The following is an 18741-nucleotide window of genomic DNA, read 5'->3' as shown; positions in this document are numbered from 1 at the left end:
GGGGTTGTGTTCTCCCTTGACGACGCAGGAGATGTTGGATAGGACACTGACAGCTCTGTTGCAATGCACAGCTCTGTGGACTGGGAGATCCCTACTGTGCCAGAGACCTCAGACCCTGATCCTCGTGTGCCTGTGCCATGTGGACACTGAGACTCTCCCTCCCTCCCTCTCTCCCGCCCAGCCTCTGGAAGGTGTCACTCTATGCTCTACTTCTATGAGGTCACCCCTTCTGTGATCCCCACATGGGTGAGAAGCCCAACGTTTGTCTTTCCATGAGAGCCACCCACCCATACCTCCATCACCTCCCCAAGGTGCACACAGGGACCCAAACATCACACGGGACAAAAGCCACACACAAAGGTGAATTTTATTCATGAGAAGCATTTGCAAATGCTCAAGAAAAGAAAAACATTCAGTCAGCTCAGCCTGCACATTGCTCTTGGTGACGGGGGCAGATCAAGGCTACTTGGGGGCCACTCTGCAGCAGCGGAGGCCAGGGCTGCTCCCTCAGGACGGCAGGATGCAGCACGCCCTCAGCAGGAACCGGAGGATCCTCCTGCCGACCCCGCGCCGGCCCTGCCTCTTGCCCTGGGCGCTGGCTGTGGTGTCTGGGGTGTCAGTGGTGGCTGCGGTGGCTGTGGTCCCAGCCCCCTCAGGCTCACGGGCAGCTGCGGCGGCTTCTGGCTCTGCGAGGTCCACATGGCTCCTGGCACTGGGGCTGGAGGGCGATGCTTTGGAGGCTGGCTCAGGGGCTGCGCTGGGAGTGGGACTCCTCTCCTGCTGTGGCTGGCCTGGTAGGAGAGAGTCAAGAGTGGGGTCACCTCGGAGGCCTTGGGCTCAGCTACTGGAGGCCCTGAGGCAGGAGGAGGGCAAGACTCACTGGGGGCCTCAGAGGAGTCGTTTTGTGCGGAGGAAATGTAGTCGACGGCCATGCTGTCACAGGACACCGACGCCAGACACATGCCATCATCCTCCATGGGGTGGCGCTCATTGCTCTGTGAGGACTTGGGCAGGGACATGGGGCCATGGGGCCCTGGTGGCTCCTCGGTCCCTGTGCCTGGCAGCAGGCCAAAGCCCGCCAGGTACTCCTTGGCCTCCGGGTCCCGGGGAACATCCAGGGGCTGCAGCAGTGTGACCGCGTCCTCCTTGTCCTCCTGGGCGGCTTCTCAGCTGAGGCTGAACCATGAGTGGGTGCTGGCATCCTCCGCACTGGGCCTCCCCGAGGCGTCGACGGTGAGCAGCCACGCCAGTAGCTCCTGCAGGGCCGGGCTGTCGGCACACGGCAGCACGTAGCAGGTTCACAGCCCCATGTCCTACAGCTCGTCCGTGTCCTTGCCTCGGAAGGGCAGTGTGGCCAGAGGCACAACTTATGTCAGCTCATGAGCTCACGCACAACAGCTAACTTACATTATCCAGAATGCTCTCAGTCAACCAGTGTAAGGACCAGTAAGACAGCAGAGACAATGAGAACAAAAGAGACAACTTACTTACTTGTGGGCTGGAAAAGATATGCAGACACTGAGGGGTCTCATGGGATCTGAGGGTGCCATGATAAACCTGCATTAGAACTGGGGTCCAGATCTCCAGGACTGGATCAGCCCCAATCATTCATTCATTCACTCTCTCTCTCTGCCCCACCCTAGCCCCTTCTCTCACCTCTCTGTCCCTTGGACTCCATCTTGGACTCAGGCTCTCTTCCCAGGAGAGAGGGCTTCTACCATCCTGGCATTCACAGCCCCCACTGGAAGCCCTCCAGGAGAGAGAACTCTTCCTGGTACCTGCATCTCCTGTCCGGCAGAGCCCTGGCATGGACGCTACCTGCATTATGAGCTCATCCTGCTCAGGCACTGTGACCAGGGGTGGCCACCCAGGGGGCTGTGCCTGTGGCCCCTGCCCTTCCTGGCCACGGGTGAGGGTGGGGTTTCATGTCTGGCTGCCCCACTAAAACAACATTGTGTAGACTCTCTCTGGTGATGAGTAACCTGGCTGCCACTGGTTCTGCATGTCAGCCCCATTAGCACATGGTCCCCAGCAGACCTTAGCAGGGCAGGAGGGCTTCCATCAGTTCAATAAAACACGTTCAACACACCAGCAGAATATTTATCACCACACCCAGTAAACCAGGTTTGATATAAGGCTGTGACACCTCTCTGAGGACGAGAAAATTCCTTTACTTGGCTGCTATCAGATTGGGAGCAGAAAGAAACCTTGGTTCTTGGGGGCTGGTGTATGGCACAGTGGGCTAAGACACTGCTTATGATGCCAGCATCCCATAATTCAAGTTTCTGTTCAAGCCCTGGCTCAGAGCCAGCTCCCTGATAACACATGTGAGAGTCCATCGGAAGATGGTCCAAGTACTTGCACACCTGCCACCCCCGTGGGAGACCTGAGTGGATTTCTAGAGCTTTTCTAAAAAATTTATGTTGTCAATTTAAAGACAACATTACAGAGAGAGAGGGAGGATGACAAATAGAGAAAGAGGGAGAGGTTTTAGTTTTCTTTCTTTTGATAGATTTATTCATTTCAAAGGTAGAGTTCCAGAGAAGCAGAGGCAGAGAGAGAGATGTTTTCCATCTGCAGGTTCACTTCCCAAATAGCCACAATGGCCAAGGCACTGCCAGGCTAAAGCCCAGAACCAGGAGCTCTGGGTCTGCTACTTGGGAGAAGCGGCCTAATCTTTGGGCCAACTTTCGCAGCTTTCCCATGCCCATTAGCAGGGAGCTGGATCAAGAATGGAGTAGCCGAGAGTCAAACCAGCACCCATTTGGATGTCAGCATTGCACAGGTGGTCTAACCCATTATACCACTATGCCAGCCTCACAGGCTCCTGGCTTGAACTCAGCCCACCTTGGCCATTGTGGCCATGTTGGAGGGACCAGAGGATAGAAGACCAGTCTGTCTCTGTCATTTGATCTCTCAAATAAATAAATCTTAAAAGGAACTGGGCTCCAGTGCTGTGGCATTAGCAGGTGAAGCTGCCGCCTGTGTCACTTTCATTCCATACTGGGAGGCTGGTTTGTGTACCAGCTGCTCTGCTTCTGATCCAGTTACCTGCTAATGTGCCTGGGACTGCAGAGGAAATGGCCAACTTCCTGGGGCATTGCCACCTATTGGGGAGACCTGGAAGGAGTTTGGGTGCATGTCTTGCTGCTGGCCTAGCCCACATGAGAGAACCATTTGGGTAGAGTTTGGCAGGTGAACCAGAAGATGGAAGATCTTGGTCTGCTCCTCTTCTCTCTCTCTCTCTCTCTCTCTCAATCTCTCTTTATCTCTATTTCTCTCTCTTGCTCTATCTCTATCTCCATCTCTACCTCTATCTCTATCTCTAACTCTGTCTCTACCTCTTTCTCTATCTCTGTCTCTGTATGTCTGTGTGTCTCCCTGTATCTGTCACTCTGTCTCTAAAATAAAGTTTTAAAAATAAAAACTTCTAACAAGACATTTTCTTAGTAGCTTCCTTTGGGATTTACACTGAATTGAATTCTTGGGGCAGTGCACACAAGGATTCCACCCCCTCGTTTTAGTCCAGATGGACCAGATAGGACTTTCCACCTTCAGGCTAGTGCTGAGCAGAGCTGGGGGACACAGAGTCTCGGGGCCATCACATACCTCGGGGGAGATGGATTTTCTAGAACCAGGTGGGTCTACAAGGCTCCCACCATCACTGGGGAGGAGCAATGAGAATGAGAGCTGGGGGTGTCTCTCGTCCTTGCCGATGCTGCTTTTCAGAATGTATGAGAACAGTTTTTCCTCAAACTGGGTTACTTGCAGGGGCTTGGAAAACCTCATGGAAACAGGGTTAAAGAATGAGCTTGTTTGCTGCCAGAGCTCATGGTAAAAGTTTGCTAAGTAAAAACTATCACAGGTTCAAATCTGCTTTGCACCTAAATAAGCTTTGAATTATATTTTTTCCGTAAAATTTTGCAAGTACCCTGTGTTTCATCTTTATCTGCCTTAGAGAGTCAAACCTCTGGGATCACTGCCGTGGCATAATGGGTAAAGCTGCAGCCTACTGTGCCAGCATCCCATATGGACACTGGTTCAAGTCCTGGCAGCTCCACTTCTGATCCAGCTCTGTACCACGGCCTGGAAAAGCAGTAGAAGATGGCCCAAGTCCTTGGGCCCCTGCATGGGAGACCTGGAATAAGCTCCTGGCTCCAGGCTTCTGATCAGTTCATCTCTTGTTGTTGTGGCCATTTGGGGAGTGGACCAGCAGATGGAAAACCTCCCCCCCCCCCATCTCTCTGCCTCTGCTTCTCTGTAACTCTTTCAACTCCGTGTTGGACACCAAAAAGATATGTTGTGCCCAGATCATTAGATCCCCACAGAGACCCCCAGAGAGTCGATCACAACGAACGGCAAAAGCAAGGTTTATTCGGGAGTACAAGCCGCGACAGGGACCCCATCCAACCAACCAGCACAGTGGAGGAAGGAGTGAGGCCCTGGTCTTTGTTTGGGAGAGTTTTTAAAGGAAAAAAGGGCTACATCAGCAGGAAAAAAAGTTACATACAGCACGGAAGCTTTGGGCACAGGGAGTTACTTTGTTCAGCAATCTCTACTGTGCTGTCCCTGGTAAGCTTTGATATCTCTGGAATGCCTGAATGCCTGCTTTTACAAGGACCTGGGTCTGCTATGGGAAATGGAGGCTGCTTTTTTTATTGTTTAAAAATGGAGTCACTTTGGTTCTTCATTCCCCCCTTGGTTTTGTACATGTTTGAAAAACCCAATCATGGGTTTTGGACTGACATTTTATAGGTTTTACAAAGATTTAAGGGTTTATATTGGGACCATTGGACCATTAATTGAATGGTACCCAATCTCTCTTTCCTTTTTTTTTTATTTAGTGAATATAAATTTCCAAAGTACAGCTTATGGATTACAAAGGCTCCCCCCACCCCACAACTCCCCCCCCCCGCAACCCTCCCCTTTCCCACTCGCTCTCCCCTTCCATTCCCATCAAGATTCATTTTCAATTCTCTTTATATATAGAAAATCAATTTAGTATATATATATATATAGATTTCAACAGTTTGCCCTCCCATAGTAACACAAAGTGAAAAAAAATACTGTTGGAGTACTAGTTATAGCATTAAATAACTGTGCATCACATTAATGACCGAGATTCTGCAAAATGATTTTTTTTAAAAAAAAAGATTGATTATTTTTCTATGTAATTTCCAATTTAAAAAACCAAGGTTTTTTTTTTTTTTTCATTTTCAATTATCTTTATATACAGGAGATCGCTTCAGTATATACTAAGTAAAGTAATGGCGGAGGCTGCGGCTCCCGGAACAACAGGCACCGCAGCCAGTGGGAGCAGGAGCTGCAGCCGCCTCCCCTAGCCCGCTCCTCACGGTCGCCGCCCCGGGCCCCGGGGGCGGGAGGAGCGGGCGGCAGCTGGACCAAGCAGGTCACCTGCAGGTATTTTCTGCATGGGGTTTGTAAGTGTCGGGGCCAGTGGCCCTGGCCCGACATGAGATGCAGCAGGCTGAGGCTGTCCCTTATCTAATCCTGTTTCCTGCGCTTATTGTCCTGATGGCTGAAGGCACAAGATTTATCATCCCACATTCCTGCAGGCAGGATGTGACTTCTGATGAAGGTCTATGATGTTCTTTGCTCTATCTGCAGAGCTTGTACCCTGATCATTGCTACTTTGTAAACTTGCTCTGTTCCTGTGCTATGCATGATTACACACAATGAATGTTATCTGTATGGGGTCTGGGGTATATAACCTTGTCTTTCTGTGTGCTCGGGGCTGGAGACTGAAGGGTTTCCTTAGGGAGACTGCCTCCAGTCCCTCATCGCCGGGCCCCCTACTTTGGCTTGGAACGCGACGAGGCAATAAACGTGGTGATGAATTGACTGAGTGTTGCGTGTCTCCGTGTGGTTTGTCGGGTGGCCTCCGACAGTAAGGAAGGAGATAACTGTCGCTACTCGCATGACCTCTCTGACAGTCCGTATGGTGTAGTGTGCAAGTATTTTCAGCGAGGGTACTGTGTTTACAGAGACCACTGCAGGTACGAGCACAGCAAGCCACTGAAACAGGAAGACTACTGCTGCAGACCTAACTGCAGAACCCTCCCTCGCTGCTTCCTCCAGCCTCCCCTCAGCAGCCGGACCACTTGCTGACATGAGTGCAGGCGAAGCGGAGTCGAGTGCACACCTGGCAGCACTAGGAGCAGGTTCAGAGGACTGGGCCAACGCCTTTGAGTTTGTCCCTGGGCAGCCCTACTGTGGCCGTACTTCCTCTTCCTGCACTGAAGTGCCCCCGCAGGGCTCAGGGACCCCGGCCAAACCCGAGAAAGAGCAGACCGCCGTGGAAACCAAGAAGCAGCTCTGCCCCTACGCCGCGGTGGGCGAGTGCCGCTACGGGGAGAACTGTGTGTATCTCCACGGGGATTCCTGTGACATGTGTGGGCTGCAGGTGCTGCACCCGGTGGACACCGCACAGCGCTCTCAGCACATAAAATCCTGCATCGAGGCCCATGAGAAGGACATGGAGCTGTCGTTCGCGGTGCAGCGCAGCAAGGACATGGTGTGTGGCATCTGCATGGAGGTGGTCTACGAGAAAGCCAACCCCAGCGAGCGCCGCTTTGGGATCCTCTCCAGCTGCAGCCACACCTACTGTCTCAAATGCATTCGCAAGTGGAGGAGTGCTAAGCAGCTTGAGAGCAAGATCATAAAGTGAGACTCCTCCCTGTCTTTCTGTTGTGGGGAGAACCTAGACTCTGCCAGCTGCACCCAGACCGCGGCTCAGGGCACGCATTTATCTGGAGACTGGGGCAGTGAAGGGATTGGGATTTCTTCTTTGTATTTCAGCCAGCTTCTAGCTTAGGTGGTCTTCGTTAATCTGAATGAGGAAGCCCTGTGTATAGTCAGTAGACTTCGTGCTTCTCCTGAGGAGATTGTGTCTAGTGGATTAGCCAGCATAGGCTCAGTGAAAACACCTGGCTCTGAATGTATGCTTCCTGACGTTTTACATCTCCACTTTGCTATTCCATCCATTAAGCTAGCCGACACTCCTCCATCCTTTAAAGATTGTTCTCATAACTGAACAAAAACGACATAATCCAAACAGAGCAAAGTTACAAGAAATAAATTTATTTAAACGAAAAAAAAAAAAACAGGCACCCAATCTCTGTTTCATAAACTACAAGTTTGTTAGCAATGCAAGGGCCAAACGTTAAAATTAAAATCAGGAGAACAAGGGGTCCTATGAGTCCTGATAGTAGGGTGGCTTGCCACAGAGAAGAATTGAACCAAGACTTAAACCACCCCTGAGAGGTCTCCTGGTTTTTCTTTTTTTTTTGTTTTGGTCAGCCCCTCCCTGACCTTAGCCAGCCATGTTATCTTTTTATTAGGCCTGAGTGATGGGCGTAAAAGCAGCATTCTTTTTCAGGGTGGTGCACAGCCCACCACATCAGTCCCAGAAGTCCAAGAGGTGCAGAGGGATGACGATCCGTCTTCAGAGCCACCCCTGCTGACGTGGAGCAATGAGGCACTCTTCGCTGCCACGGGGCGATGTCTTAAGCCGCTGTCTCCTGGGTGGGGAGCCGAGCACATTCCTGTAGTAGCATTTGGTTGACTGCCTGGTTGCCAAAGGCCTTGGTTTGCTCCATCACCAGCTGTAAACACTTAAACAGACACTGTAGTATAGAGACAGGGTGAGAATAAAGCAGATTCCAGCCAAAACCGGGAGAAAAGCCACTCATTAGTGTGGGAGAGGATTACCAGAACACACATGTTGGGAGTATAAACGGAATCTACTACATAGAACAAAGAATTTACAGAAATCCTCAGCATTTAATTTCTGTTCTACTTTTATACACAGAATAATGACTAGTTATTTGCAGTATGTTTTTTAACTTTTTAACTTTGTGTATTTACTTTTTCTGAACAAGGCGAAGCTACTGTGGCTATGTGTAACTGAGATAGTAATTGATATTTAATAGGAAACACTGCTCACAGAACTGTATTTCCTACTACCACTGATTTTAATAAGCAACAAAATTACAAAGGAATGAGGCCCAGGAGTGGGCCAGACAGGGTCCAGAACAATGGACAGAGTTGCTATTAGAGGAGTCAAGAAAGGTGCTGTCCAAGTTACAAATAAGTTTTCCGATTGAGAGGCAAAGAGAACCCGATAGAAGGGGCTTGATAACAACCTGGTGGCTTTAGGCCTTGTAAGTTAAGGAACCTACACCTATCTATTTTTTTACATAGGGTACATTTTAAGGGAGGAGTGAACCTCCTTGGGGAAGGCACTCTGTTGACTTTTATTACTTACCTGGCCTAGGAAGAGAGCTGGCCAGGTAAAGGCAGGTGGCATCTCCAACAGGAAATTTACAGCTCTGTCTGCAATGTTACTGACCCTACTTGGCCATTCTTTTAACAGTGGCGGTCACTTTGGAGGCTGGGCTAAGTGAAGGGCTTTTCAGCTTAGAGCCAATAAGATCTGTGGCTCTGACCTGAAGTCCTTTGACTCCAGGGCAGGTCCATTTCCAGAGATCCAACTCTTGGCTGGCAGAGCTCCCAGGGCTCTTCATAAGCTGACTTCTGCTGAAGCCCAGGCTTACCACACTGAAAGCCACTACAGTGGACTGGCCTATTGGGTCTCCCTGAGGGCAGATCACTGTACAGAGCTGTCTGTAATAGGCCTGCCACCCATCTTTACATTGTTTCTGATGCCCAGCTCTCTTTTCCTCCTGGTTTTTATTAAATCAGACCAGAGAATGAAAGTCAAGGGAGTGCTCAGTCCCACCTCTAATTTCTGTTGCCTAGACTAGAAGTCTATAGTCATAGGCACGTTTCTTATGAATATTTAGCTGGGCTGAGTTACTCTGATTTCTGAACATGGTTGACCTTTAACAGAACTGACTTATGTCCTTACCCAAATAGCTATGCAAGGATACTGCCAGATTGTCACTACAAAATTTTACCAGTTACCAGCCATGCTTAAAAACCTTGCACCACCAGAGGCAAAACAGATACGTTACTCTGTGTGGTGTTGCCTGGCAGCAGCTTTAATTTTTTTTACACTAGTCTTTAATCCAAGTGATTAAGTAATCTCACAAGGAATAATCATATATGGCAATAGGGTCAAAAAAGGTAGGGCAGCTCTTCCATGCACAAAAATTTTAAGAGTAATATCAAATAAAAACTTAGCAAGCAGATTCAATCATTAGACAACAACTTAGGAAAACACCTACCAGTAGGTCCAATGTCCTTTACAAATTTTAAGAATACATGTACTCAGAAACATCTTTTAAGTATACGACATGGTGTAGCTTGTTTAACCAGCAAATTTAAGCACAAGTATATAAAATGTTTCCAGTTTTTTTTTTTTAAACAAGTTTACAGAGATTTAGGTTACAGGAATTTTCGATTAACCTTAGCTGTTTAAACTTGCGGGAAACATTTTGTTACAGATTACAATATAATCAAGCTCTACAGCAATATGAACCCTTGAGATAACTTTTTTGCATACATAACATTTAGTCTAGCAGAGACATTAGAAAAACATACATAAATGATACAGAGGAGTTGATTTAAAGGCTAACTACATTCAGACAGATGCATTTAGTTTCACAGCAAACTACAGGGTTACATACATCAGAACAATAAAGCAGTTTCAGTGATAGCTGTTAGAATCTTTAACCTTTTTTATAAATTACCAATCAATTTGAATTACTTTTTGATCTTAGTAACCTCAGTTAACTATACTTTTCAGTTGGTACCTGTAATACATTATTGGCTTTATCAGTTTACAAAGTCATTCCAAAGTACTGAATACAATAGATGTAGCTGGAAAAAAGTCCATTGCAACCTATAGGAGGACAGTTAAATATAGAACCAACAACGCTTTAGTTTTATGAGCAGTAAATCTGATATACAAAACTGTGGATGACAAAAGACCTTAAGTTGTCATATTTAAAATTACAAACTTGTTAACCAAGAAGAGACACTTGTTTACTTTACATAGCATTTTTGAAAGCACCTGTAGGATTTTACAAGGCACACAACGTTTTTAGGCCTCTGGGGCCCCTTTACCAAGATGACCATTATGTTTAGTAACACTAGATTACCAGACTTTACAATTTTTAGACATTTGTATTAATACCATTTTATATCATGACATAATACAGACCAAATTTGATCATTGTTACAGGGTAATTTAAAGGTTTGAAAATAAGCACATATTTAAATAACCCATAGTTCTTAATAAAAACTCAGTTGTTTTTAAACAATTAAAATTTAACAGAGACATTAAGAGAACTTAATAGATTACTTTAACAGAATCAGTAATAGCTTTCGTGTCCAAGAAAATTTTTTATAACTTTTATACACCCTCTTTTACTTGAAACTTTTTTTTATATTTGTGATGTTTTTATCTGTCAATTTTCTTGCTTTACATTTTGAAATAACCTATTAAAAATCTTTAAATCAAGACAGCATTTTTAAACAAGGTAAACACATCAAATTTCAGCATTAATTACTTTTAAGTGATGTTGAACTATTTTTTATATAGACAATCCATGAAAACACGTTAGCAAATTCAAGTAGTTTTTTTTTTTATAGAACATAAGGTGTTGAAAGTACCAAAGTTTACATTTAGACACATTTGTCTCATTTGTCTTTACTCAATTTAAATTAGCAGTTATACCTAAATGACTTAAGATGCTGTTATATATCTTTATCTGAATTTAATTAAAATTAAAATTGTATTTATCTAAAACAAGTTTTAATTACCTATTACTGTTGTATTGAGTACTGACCACCCAGAAATTTGTTAAAACAAATTGCAAGTTACAAAGTAATATCTTCTGGTTTGCAGGATAAAACAGAAGAGCTATCAGAAGGGTGGGATACCCGATTTGTTTCATTGATAAGACAGGGAGAGTATCTTAGAACCAGGTCTGGTCCAAAGTGTAAAGTTCAAATTCTGAGATAAGGCTAGGGGGAGGAGAGTTACCTAGTCCACACCAGTCTCCAAGGCCAAATTTGAATTTTGTGCCAATCTTGTGCGCAGCGCCGCTGCTTTGAGACCCGCCAACAGAGCCTGGCGATAGACATGGAGTTTCTCCTTTACAGAAATTAACCCAACTGTAATTGTCCTTTTTAACATTTACATTGTTTTAACATGCCAGAGGCTGTTCACCTTGGAGACCTGTTACAGATATGGGTATGGCCCGGTGCGAGAATTACACCTTCTTCCCCAGATTTTTAAGGGCCAGCAAGAGCTCAGGGATGCTGCCAGCAGCCCTCCCCTGCCCCCCCCCCCCCAGGGTTCCCGCTGGCTTTGTTACACTTTGAGTTTTTACTTTGACATTCAGAGCACTGGGCAGAAATCACATTGCATCAACACCCATCACGGGCCTTCGCCTTCACGATGCTCTAACAGTTGGATTCCCCTGGTCCGCACCAGTTCTAAGTCGGCTGCTAGGCGCCAGCCAAGGTGAGTCGCTGATCAGAGCCGTGGCCTCAGGGGCTGGCCCGGCGGTGGGGAGGGGCCGTGTACACACACGCATGCAGCGCTTGCCAGGCTCCCTGAAGGCGGCCGCAACTCCCATTGCAGCTGGGGCGATCCATGGGAAGGGCCAGATCGTGTCCAGAGTTGCCGCTGCCGCTGGCTCCCCGGGTGCCCCACCCAGGGGGCGCAGTGCCTCATCCAGCAACAGTGTGTGCCCAGCCCTGCTTCACGCCCCGGCCCAACCAACCCAGCCCTTAGCCTACATTATTATGAGCCACGTTTTTAACATTTTTCCAATGTACAAGGGTCAGGTCTAATGGAGAGGAAGGAGTAGCCCCCATCTTCCATCCTGTCAATTCAGCCGTCCACAGAAATAGAACGAGACAAACACTAATTAACGAAAAAACAATTAGACACTGGGCCCTTACAGAATTTCTGGACAGATTCAGATGGTCTTGTTACAGAAGATCTTAATCGCTCCGAAGGCGAGCCTCGGGAGTTTGAAGAAGACCAAAGACCGTACAGATGGGACGGGAACTCTGCAGCAGTCCCTCTTCCCTTCGTCCCCAGATATAGATTGGACCTTCCCAGGTCCCAGACGAGGAATCAGGACACCTCCCGTTTCCTCCGGGGTGTGCCCTGTGAGCGTGTCCCCTCTATAGATCCAGAATGCAACAGCAAATGCTACAGATTCAGATTTAGACACAATTAAACAATAAACAAATAGACTAACGAACTCACCCAGTCCACTGGAGCAAACCTTCAGGGTCGAGGTCCCTGGGGGGCTTTTGGGAATTACAATCCCAAACGAGCCCCCAAATATGTTGGGCACCAAAAAAATATGTTGTGCCCAGATTGTTAGATCCCCACAGAGACCCCCAGAGAGTCGATCACACCGAACTGCAAAAGTACAAGCCGCGACAGGGACCCCATCCAACCAACCAGCACAGTGGAGGAAGGAGTGAGGCCCTGGTCTTTGTTTGGGAGAGTTTTAAGGAAAAAAGGGCTACATCAGCAGGAAAAAAAGTTACATACAGCATGGAAGCTTTGGGTACAGGGAGTTACAGGGAGGGAATTACAGCACGGAAGCTTTGGGCACAGGGAGTTACTTTGTTCAGCAATCTCTACTGTGCTGTCCCTGGTAAGCTTTGATATCTCTGGAATGCCTGAATGCCTGCTTTTACAAGGACCCGGGTCTGCTATGGGAAATGGAGGCTGCTTTTTTTTTTATTGTTTAAAAATGGAGTCACTTTGGTTCTTCATCAGTAAAAACAAAAAGGATCTAAAGAAAAGCAAACTGAAATCTTCTAAGTGAGATGGGCTTTTAGCTGAGCCATATGTAATACTCTCAAAAGTCCTCATACTTTATGGTTTTTTTAGCTTGTTTAACAAAACTGTAGTGAGAATTCCTGGGGTGCTGGTTCTTTCCTCCCAGCCTTGAGGAGGTGACCAGCACTGCAGGAAATAATGGAGAAATAACACCCTGCAATGTCCCTAGGCAACCGGAGGAAGGGTCATCTCCCCAGGGAGGGTTCCTCTCCCAAGAGGGCTTGGGCAGTCAGTGCAGAGGGACCACTACGTGTTCTTGGGGCCACAGCTGTGCTGGGCCCTAGGGGCTCCTCAAGAACTGCAGGAGACACCAATCCACTTGCTGTGTGGGGGCGGGGGTTACCGGGCTCATTTCCTACCAGAGAGGAGGTTGTCTCTTCCTCAGGAGAAACACTGGTCCTGAGGGCTCAGCACGAGGCTGTCCCAAGGAAACAGATCCGAGGCTGTGATGCAGCCATGGTCAAGTCGTTTTCAGGGCTGTTCAGGTCCTGAGAAGTTGAAGCAGAGTCCCTATTTTTTTGTAAGTTGTATTCTATTTGTGTGAGAGTGAAGAGGGGAAAGAGTGCTAGTGAGAGAGAGAGGGAGGAAGCTCCTCCACACATTGATATAACCCATAGATGACCACCAGGACTTGGACAGGCTGAAGGCAGGAGCCAGGAGTTTTGGTTGTTGTTGTCACAGTAGGGTAAAAACCCCAAGTGCCTGGCAGTGCCTCAATTCCTCCCTACCAGGCAGAGGACAGTCTCGGAGGATGTAGCTTTCTTGGCTGCCACTGATTGGGCCTTCCATGTTTGGACTGCATGAACACCACTACCTTCTGGGCTTCCAGGGTTTCTGCTGAGAAATCTGACCATGACTTAGGGGGAAAGGGTGACAAAGCCACCTTCCTCTCAGCTCTGGAGATGCGGACAGTGTACCTGGTGGTGTCTTGGGCAACAGAACACGTGTTGAGTTTACCGAGGCCAGAGAAGTTGTTCCGTCATTCAGAGACCCATCACTCAGAGGGTAAAGGAAAGGAGGGGATATGCTAAGTGCAGACACTAGGTCTTCGAAAGACACAACTTATCATATTTAAACTAGAAATGAGAAGGCTACTGAGGCCTCCTACAGGTTTGAGCTTCTCAAAAATTAAGGACCAATCCCTATCACCAAGCTAAGCGAAAAGCTCTTTGGGTATCATTTTTATTTAATTGGAAGATTCTTGAGAAAACCCCCATGGATCATCTGAGGCTGTGATTGGATGAATTCTTGCTCTGACTTCATAATGCCTCACTGTTATGAACGTCGTATTATTACAGAGTCCCTGGCTGGGCTGGGATTGGTCCATTTCTCGCTCTGACGTCATAACACACCACTATGTGAGGTGAGCCCCCAAAAGAATATATGGCTGCTGCGTGGCCTGGAGTTTTGTCCGCCTTACCCAGAGAGCACTCTTGTGATCTGTGTAACTAGGACCCATCTAACTAGCCTTTGCACTTGTTGGTGTTGCTTGTGCGTTTTCTTGGTTGTTTGTTTCTGAGTCTGTTTGGTTTTTGCTTTTTCCTGTTTTGTTTAGTTTGTTGTTTTCCTCCTTGTTGTTGTTTTGCCCATTTGGCCTTTTTTTGCAGTTTTCTTTATTTTTGCTTCCCCCACTGTAGTCAGCTAGCACGCTCAAGTATCAGCATTCGAGGATTTAGTGGCTTTTCCTCTTTGTTGTGTTCTGCTTTATTGAGATAGTCTTGTGGCTTTGCCTCTAGAGCAGTGAGAGTAGCTGGTGCTGTGTCTTAGTCAGCTGGGCAGTCAGGCCCCCGTGGTCCCTTTGTGTTGTAGGTAGTGCAGTGAGGGTCGGTGATTAGCTAGCATGTGTCGAGCGACTTAGGGAGTTGAGAGCGTGTATAGTTAGGTGACCGGCAGCATGGAAGGCCCCTTGGGCTTCCATCCTCCTCTGTATGGGTACTGCTTCATATATGTGATCAGCCTGGGCAGCTTCGGCCTGGTGAAGCTGGCCCAGCACCTGGTGTCAGGCAAGTATGTGGCAGTGAAGATCCTCCTGCGAGACGCGTCTCCCAGCAGCCCGCTGTCCATGCATGGGGAAGCAGCCATCCTGAGGAGCCTGCGGCACGACATCATGTGGCTGCTGGCAGAGCGGTACATGAGGACGCACCTGTTCCTGGTCATGGAGCTGGCAACCAGTGGCTGCCTCGAGAGCTATGTGTTTGAGCAGGGTGGAATGGCTGAGGCCAGGGCCCTGTTCGGCCAGGCGCTGGCCACCGTGAGCTACTGCCATGGCCAGCGCGTGGCGCACCGCGACCTCAAGCTGGGCAACCTGCTTTGGACGAGCACATGAACATCAAGCTGGCGGCTATTGGGCTGAGCCTGCGGCTGGAGCAGGGCACACTGCTAAGGGGCTTCTGGGGGACCCACGAGTACTGCACACCAGAGGTTTTCCTCAGGGAGGACTACGACGCTTTTAAGGCTGATGTGTGGAGTCTGGGGGTGGTGCTGTTTGCCATACTGGCAGCCAAGCTGCCCTTCCGCGGCAAAGACACGGAAGAGCTGCAGGACGCAGTGCTGTGTGCCTGCTATGTGCTGCTGTGTGCCGTCAGCCCGGCCCTGCAGGAGCTGCTGGCTTGGCTGCTCAATGTCGACGCCTCGGGGAGGCCCAGTGCGGAGGACGCCAGGACCCACTGGTGGTTCAGCCCTGGCCGAGAAGCCGCCCAGGAGGACAAGGAGGATGCGGTCACCCTGCTGCAGCCCCTGGGTGTTCCTTAGGACCTGGAGGCCAAGGAGTACCTGGCAGACCTCGGCCTGCTGCCAGGCACGGGGACTGTGGGGATGCCAGGCCCTGGGCCCCACAGCCCCGCGTCCCTGCCCCAGCCCTCGCAGAGCAGCAAGTGCCACCCCATAGAGGACGACGGCTTGTCTCTGGTGTCAGTGTACCGTGACAGCATGGCTGTTGACGTTTCCTCTGCACAAAGTGACTCCTCCGAGGCCCCCAGTGAGTCTTGCCCTCCCCCCTGCCTCGGGGCCTCCAGGAGCTGAGCCCTAGGCCCCGAGGAGACCCCATTCTTGACTCTCTCCTACCAGGCCAGCCACCACAAGAGTGGAGCCCTGTTCCCAGCGCCGCCCCAACTCCTCCGAGCCCTCCAGCGAGTCTTCCCCTCTCCCTCCTAGCCCCAGCCATCTCGGGTACTCTTGTGGCTGAACCCTGGGCCCCCTTGGTGACCCCACTCTTGACTCTCTCCTACCAAGCCAGCCACAGCAGGAGAGGAGTCCTGCTCCCAGCGCAGCCCCTGAGCCAGCCTCCAAGGCGTCGCCCTCTAGCCCCAGTTCCAGGAGCGGTGTGGACCTCATAGAGCCAGAAGCCACCGTAGCAGCCTGTGAGCCCGAGGACGCTGGGACCGCAGCCACCGCAGCCACCGCTGACACCAGACACCACAGCCAGCACCCAGGGCAAGAGGTAGGGCCAGTGCGGGGTCGGCAGGAGGATCCTCCGGTTCCTGCTGAGGGTGTGCTGCATGTTGCCATCCCGAGGGAGCAGTGTGGCCCCCAAGTAGCCTCGCTCTACCCCCGTCACCAGGAACAATGCGCAGGCTGAGCTGACTGAACATTTTTCTTTTCTTGAGCATTTGCAAATGCTTCTCATGAATAAAATTCACCTTTGTGCATGGCTTTGGTCTCGTGTGATGTTTGGGTCCCTGTGTGCACCTTGGGGAGGTGTTGGAGGTATGGGCGGGTGGCTCTCACGGAAAGACAAATGCTGGGCGATCTCACCCATATTTGGCTCACAGAGAGGTTGACCTCATGAAAGTAGAGCATAGTGTGATGGATCCCAGAGGTTGGTCCGGGGGGAGAGGGAGGGAGATTCTCCAAGCGTCCTCAGTGGCACAAGCATAGGACGGTCGGAGTCTGAGGTCTCTGGCACAGCAGGGAGGTCCCAGTCTACAGAGCTGTGCATTTCAGCAGAGCTGTCCATGTCCATATCCAATGTTCTCCCCATTGTCAATGGTGACTTGACCTCATGGGGTGCAGGATCACCTGCTCTGCAGTCTAACTCTTGCAGGTGGAGCCTGGCTGGACACCCATGCTACCATTGTCTTGACCATCCAGTGTGAGGCCCACACTGGGAATTTTTCCAACCTGTGTTTGTCGGACCCTTGCCAGCGAGGGTCCAACGCAGTCACGACACGGTCACTGTTCATTGGTTCTCAAGGAACTTTCACTCTTTCTCGGTTCTCAAGGAACTTACTTGTGGGGGGCAAAAGGAAAGTGGGGAGAGGAGAAAAGAAGAGGAGGGGCTGCAGTGGCTGCCGCGCTGGCCCGCCCAGATCTCAATGTCCCTTTATGCTGATATCGTCCAATCAGATGAAAGGGCACGTATAGCCTGTCGAAAGTTCATCTGTTTCACCTGGTTCTTCCTAGTTGTTTATGCAGAGTCCATTCCGTTTCATCTGTTTCACCTGGTTGTTTTCGTAGGCCTTGTGGTCGACCCATTGCTGCAAACCATGTAGAGGAGGTTCCCACAGGTGGCCAGCCTGCGGTTCCCCACAGCTCCCCCTTTTTTGTTATTTATGGCGCGGAGTCGTGCCTGTCTTAGGCTCCCAGCGACGCGCCACCTGCTTCTTAGGTTACTAGGGGCACTCGCCAGTGATTACCCATCTTTGGCTACCACTTCATCATGCCAAGCCATATCTGCTGCTGAGGGTCAGAGCGATACACAGCAAGCATAGCCTGTCAGACCACTAGGTTAGTGCGTTGCTGACTCCTGACTACTGCCAGGATGACCCTGCTGATTAGGAGGAAGGTAATCAATAAAACTATCAATCATCACTTATAAGCTAGTCACTTTCTATTGTCGATGAGTCTGTTGTCATTTCCACTGGGAAGGGTTCGTCAGAGATTTTTTCGAGGAGTCGAATCCTCCTTTCTGGCATCCAAATGTGTTGGGAGGCCCCCTGTTGAGTTCCTTCTTTGTTTAAAGCCGTGGCTGACAAAATTCCAGAGAACGTGTCCACTGACACATGCAAACAGCTCTGGCGTCTTTGCATCTGCGTGATTTTAAGGCGTTCTTCAACCTTCTGTAAGATTGCAGCTGCCTCTGGGGTCAGCGTAAGAGGTGAGGCAAGCTGTGAATCGCCTTCCAAAATGTTAAACAATGGGCACATTTCATCAGTGGTTAGTTTACAATAAGGCCATACCCAGTTTAAGTTACTACATAATTTTTGTAGTCATTTAAGGTCTTAAGTCCTGTGGTGGATATAACAAAATCTAAAGGGGCCACAGTAGTTGGTGTTAACCTTAGCCCTAGGTACTGGACCACGGTATCCTTTTGAATCTTTTCTGGTGCAATTTGTAACCCTGCCGTCTGCAAGCATGAGGTTAGCATGGTAAACGCTCTTTCTAGGGTGTCTTAACTCACAGCTGCCAACAACAGGTCATCCATATAATGATAGACTTTAACATCTAAACAATGCTGCTGCACTGGTTCTATGGCTTGTGACACATACATCTGACATAAAGTCGGGCTGTTAGTCATGCCCTGGGAGGAACCTTCCATTCAAAGCGCTTATCTGGGCCTTCATGATTAATGGTTGGAACTGTAAAGGCAAACCTCTGCATGTCAAGGGGATTCAGCGGGATAGAAAAGAAGCAATCCTTTAAGTCAATCACTATGATGGGCCAGGCCTTTGAAATCATCGTTAGTTAACTGCAAATGAAGTTGCTCTAAGACATCCCTCCCCCATAAAGTTACAGGGATAGCACACACGTAAGGTTGTACTTTGCCTGTGGTGCCTTCTTGATCTTTCCAGTCTAGCACTTGCACGCTTTGGGATGGGGCAACAGCGGTGCCTAATCCTACCAAGGTGTTATCCCCTTCCTGGAGGGGTCATGAAGGAGGCCAGTCTTGTTCAGAGATAATACTAACATCTGCGCCCATATCTAACAGCCCCTTGATTGCCTTT

General features: G+C 49.1%; 1 pseudogene; it reads left to right on the top strand.

The window, feature by feature from the left end:
- The first annotated feature begins 5267 nt into the window (after positions 1-5267).
- LOC133764773 (E3 ubiquitin-protein ligase makorin-1-like) lies at positions 5268-7108 on the top strand (annotated as a pseudogene).
- The last annotated feature ends 11633 nt before the right edge of the window (positions 7109-18741 follow it).

Source organism: Lepus europaeus, chromosome 7 (genome assembly GCF_033115175.1).
Source record: "Lepus europaeus isolate LE1 chromosome 7, mLepTim1.pri, whole genome shotgun sequence".
Classification (NCBI taxonomy): domain Eukaryota; kingdom Metazoa; phylum Chordata; class Mammalia; order Lagomorpha; family Leporidae; genus Lepus; species Lepus europaeus.
This window is presented reverse-complemented; position numbering and strand designations above follow the sequence as displayed.